Here is a 5,324-nt window from a genome sequence, read left to right as displayed (position 1 = left end):
TTTTCTATTTTGGTGGTGTCTTTTCCTGGCTTTGGTATCAAAGATATGTTTACTTCATAGAATGAATCTGGGAGGGTTCCATCTTCTTCTATTTTTTTTTTTCAATTAGCAATAATCGCGCCTCGGGTAAACCTCATTGGCTATGATATTGCCACTGCGCAAAGCTCCATCTTCTTCTATTACATTCATTTTACATGAATGTACTTTTTAATGTATAGTGTGCAATATATAAATAATTTTTCTCCAATGACTAGTCTCTCCTGATCATATGCTCACTATGTGAGCTAAAGTAATATTATCTTTATTTCTAAGGTTCATTCTAGACACTTTTCTTCCAAAGCAAATTTGCTGCTGCTTCTGGTAGTCTGATGTTTTCAAAATTATTTGTTAACATCGTAATTCTATGGCATCACTTTTCCTTTTGTCTTTTTTAAATTATAGTTTAGCTACAGATATTTGTGAGATAATTGAAAACACCATGATTTTGGTTGTGTACACCTTCGTCCTCAAAATGTCATGTTAGTTCTTTAAACTTTAAAGTATTCTTTTACAAAAAAAATTGTGCCATGCAGTATATTGTTTCACTCAATCATTAAACATTTAAATTAGTCACTTACAAAGTTAACTGAATGTACTACCAGACTCTCCAAAGAAAAGGCTACACTGCAGAACAATTGAATAATAAAGTAAATTAGAAGGTGGGTGGCTTTTAATTCGTGGTCCTCGGGCCTGTCTTTCATTGTTTTTGTTCAGACATTCCTCTAGGTCGTATAGCCCTGGTGTACAAGTTGCCGTACCTCGGTCACTTTTGTTTGCTGTGAGGCTGAACACCGTGACACTGGTGTATCAAATGCGTTAATGATTGGCTATGATGTGGACAGAGAGTGGGGTGGAGCTCCGCGATTAAAACAAGCTTGGAAGGAGGATTGGCATCCACTTCATAATAGCTTGCCTCTGGAAACCCTATGAATCTGGAGAGAGGATGAAAGGCACCAGAGAGTCAAGGACTCTCCTCCATAGGGTCACTATGAGTAGCTTGCGACTAGATGGCACTAAAATATAAGTAAGAAAACAGTTCCTATAATACCAGTTCTTTTTCAGCCATATTTTCAGGTCTGTCTGCATTTCAGTTCTTTGAGCCAATCATTCATTATTTTACACAAGCTAGTTGAAATAGTTTTGGCTATTTGCTACTTTAGAATTTTAACTGAAACAGAGGTATCTTCTTAAGAATTGTCCACACAGTAATCTATTGCCAACATCTTGAAGCCAAAGACTACCAGAAACACTCCTGAAATAAAACAAGTCTTTAATTAAACCATATAATCATTGCACATTCCAGCATGAGAGAATCTATACCATAATGAACTATAAAGTACTATGAATTAGTAAGAAGATATTATAAAGGATTTATGTAGAACTTTGGTTTATGTTACATGGTTTAGAAGTTGTTTTAGAAAAGAGACTAGTACTAATGTGAATATATTTCTCCTTGAAATGTAATAGTCTGTGATTGCTTTTGTTGTGCCATGTGCCGTTGAGTCATAATTATCTCATAGCTGACTCTTCAGCGGGTTTTAAGTGGCAGTTAATCACAAGGGTGAAGATTGCTCATTCTTCTCTCATGGGGCAGCTGATGGGTTTGAACAGCATGCCTTTGGGATTGCAAAGCAAATCCTTACCATTAGACCACCAGAGCTGCTCTGGGTTAGGTATCTTAACAAATCATAGTTAAGAAGGGAACGCAAATTCAGACACAATTTGAAGTTATTAAATAAGGCACAGTTGCTCATGTTAATCAGTTTGGCCATTTTGTTCTTTGAAAATTGTGTTTTGGTATATTTTAAGAAAATATTACAGAGTGATTTTGTTTCCATGTTGATTTATAACAGTCACAAAGCTGGCTGGTCTTGTGCTAATGTTATATAAAATTACCCAAGTCTTACAAATTTTCTGTCTAATTTATGAAGGCTATGTGCATTGGGAGAGTCTGCTGTCAGAGACCTCTCCAAAGTATTGAAGAGCACCAGTGTCAGTCTGGAGACTAAGTACGCCTGATACAGGCCATGGTCTTTGCAATTACTTACTTTGCAATTACTTTGCATCAGAGAGCTGGACAATGGCAAGGGATGATAGAAGGAGAATTGATGCCTTTGAGCTGTGGTGCTGGAAAAGAGTATTGGATATATACCATGGACTGTTAGGAAAACAGACAAGTTCATCCTGGAGAGGGTGAAGCCAGGCTGTTCCTTGGAGGCAAGGATTCTGAAGCTTTGTCTGACATACTTGGGGAATGTTGTAAGGAAGGACTGGTCCTTGGAGAGGGACATTAAGTTAGGGACAGTGGAGGGATGGTGCAGGAGTGGAAGGCCCTCGATGAGATGGATCGATTCTGTGAGTGGATTGGTGGGAATGAGTGTGTTTCAGACGTTGAGGTTGGCACAGGATAGAACGGCGTTTAGGGATCGCTATGAGTCACAAGCGACTCAATGACACATAACAACAACAACATCACAATTTAAAAGCATTAAATCTTTTTCTTTGTCCAACTTGCAAATCCATATGAAACAGTTGAAAATAAGGAGTGAGGCAAGTGAATCTTAGTCTTAAAAACGACAGCTTTACTCTCTAGAAATGTAGAGAGGTCCTTGTTAGTACATTTTCTCATTGCTGGGCATATTTTGTTTTCTTTCTTGTATGTATGTATGTATGTATTTACAAGAGCTGCTTCTTTGCGTGTCAAGTGTGGGTGGTTCAAAGTAAAACGAAATTTGAATCAAGTACAATCTCTTTCCAATTTTTCCACAATATTTCTTATTGATCCGTGTTGGTTTTATGTTGAAACTTAATTCATACTGAAATGCACATTCTCTGAGCTTTATAAAAAGTGTATCAAGGCTTGTCATCTATGTATCACAGGTTGTTGATGAATGTTCTTCTCATCCTGAAGATAGACTCTTCTTCATACAGTTTATTTTCTTAATTATTTGTTCATCATACAGACTGAATATGAAGAGTGAAAGTAGACAGCTCAGATAAACACTTTTCCTGATTTAAAACCATTCAGTATTCCCTTGCTCTGATAGAAATAAGGACTACTTCCTGTAACTGTACAGATTTTGCATGAACAGATTCTAAGTGCTCTGTAATTTTCAGTCTGTGGAAAGCTTTGCATAATTTATTATTATCTACATAGACAGATACCTTTTCAATATCTTTTTCATAGTCTCTTCTTTTAACTAAGATCCAGATTACAACAATAATGATGCTGTTTTTCATTCCACAGATTTTCCAGAATTCACTTTTAATTCTTGGTCATTTCTGTTGATACATTGCTTCATTAATCTTCAAATTTTATTCAGCAAGATTATACTTGTTAGTGATAGTGACGTTGACCCTTGTTTTTCACATTCTCTTAAATCCATATTTTAAAATAGGCACAAATATGGATCTCATCCCATCAGTCAGCCAGGTAGATCTTGTCCAACTTTCTTGCCACAATAAGGGAGTATGTCTGCAACTGCTTTTATTTGATGAAGCATCTCAATTTGCATACCTACAATTTCTGCAGATTTTTTTCACTTCCTTCTGTATACTTTCGACATCTTCCTTTGGTACTCGGTATTGCTTCCAGATCACACACCTTCTCTTAAAATATTAGATCATCAATCGGTTTTTTTCTGGTACAGTGACACGTGTATTCCTTCTGTCCTCTTTTGAAAATTCTTGCTTCATTCAATGTTCTGCACATATAAAACTTTAGTTTTGAAACTCAAAGCATGAATTTTTTCTTCAGTTCTTTCATCTCGACAGATGCAAAGTATGGTGTACACTATTGGCTTTCTATATCCAGATCTTTGTCTGATTTTTTAATAAAGCTTTGTTTTATCTTTTATATCAGTCTTTTGAAATGTTCTGTACAGTTATCTTCCTTCATCTTTTCTTCTTTTCACTTTAGCCTCTTTACATTTTAATACAAATTCCTGAGTCACTGCTAACATTTTTATTAATTCATTGCTTTTTTTTCTTTTTAAATTTTTTTCTTTTCTCCATTTGTGATATTCTAGGTATTATCTCATAACTTTTTCAAGTCTTTTGATATTAGTGTTGAGTGTTCCAAATCTATTCTTGAGAATAATTTGTTCAAAGAAAGATTTCACCAAATTATTTCACAAATATAAACTTTGAAAAGTAATAATTGTATTAAATAAAAAAGTTGTTGAGTTGACTCTGAAACATAATAACTCCATGTATATCAAAGTAGAATATAATCCAGTATTGAAATAACTTGGAATCTCCAAGAACTACAACTGTGAACTATAAAACATTTTTTCTGTATTCAAAAGAGCCTAGGTACCCAATAAATATTCATGCACAAAAATGAATTTTCATATAAAGGTTTTCATCTTAAAATTAGAATATTTTAATAAAGCCTTAACATTTTCATTTGAATGCTAATATCCTAAAAATTGGTGGTATATAACTAACAATAATGTTCTCCAACTATTTATAATATTTTGAAAATAGAACCACAAAATAGTTTAGTGTACTCTTCCTGGGAAAACCATAACTATACACACATTTTTCTAAATCACAATATACATTCACAAATAACTATTTATGAAACTGATAAATTTAATATGGAATTTCTGTATGAATTCTTTTTTTTTCATTTACTTGGAACTGAAGTTTTAAACACCTTTGTTATTGCTATGTGCCATTGGGTCACCTGGGACACATAACAACCCTATGTAAAACAGCCCTAAACCCTGCTCTGTCCTGTGCCCATCTCACTGTCTCTGACATACCCACCTCCACTTCTCCAGTCACTGAATCAATTCGCCTCATAGAAGGTCTTTCTCTCCTGTGCTTTCCCTCCACCCTCCCAAGCATGACATCCTTCTCCAAGGACTGGTCCCTCCTTGCAACATGTCCAAAGTTGTCAGACAAAGCTTCAGAATCCTTGCCTTCAAGGAGCAGCCAGGTCTAACCCTCTCCAGGATGAAATTGTTCATTTTCTTAGCAGTCTATTGTATGTTCAATATTCTTCTCCAGCACCACAGGCATCAATTCTCCTTCTATCCTGCGTAGTCATTTAGCAGCTCTCTGATGCTAGCAGTGACTGCAAAGACCAGGGGCTGTATCAGACCCACCTTAGTTTCCAGAGAGACACCATTGCTCTTCAGTACCTTGGAGAGGTCCCTAACATCAGACTTTCCCATCGTAATATGTCTTTTGATTTCCTGTTTGCTGGTGCCAAGAGTGTTGACTGTGGAGCCAAGCAAACTATAGCTATGAACAATCTCAATCTCTTCACCATCCAT

Source organism: Elephantulus edwardii, unplaced genomic scaffold (genome assembly GCF_000299155.1).
Source record: "Elephantulus edwardii isolate Elephantulus edwardi_28Jun2011 unplaced genomic scaffold, EleEdw1.0 scaffold00299, whole genome shotgun sequence".
In the NCBI taxonomy this organism is placed as follows: Eukaryota; Metazoa; Chordata; class Mammalia; order Macroscelidea; family Macroscelididae; genus Elephantulus; species Elephantulus edwardii.
Note: the sequence above shows the minus strand (reverse complement) of the source record.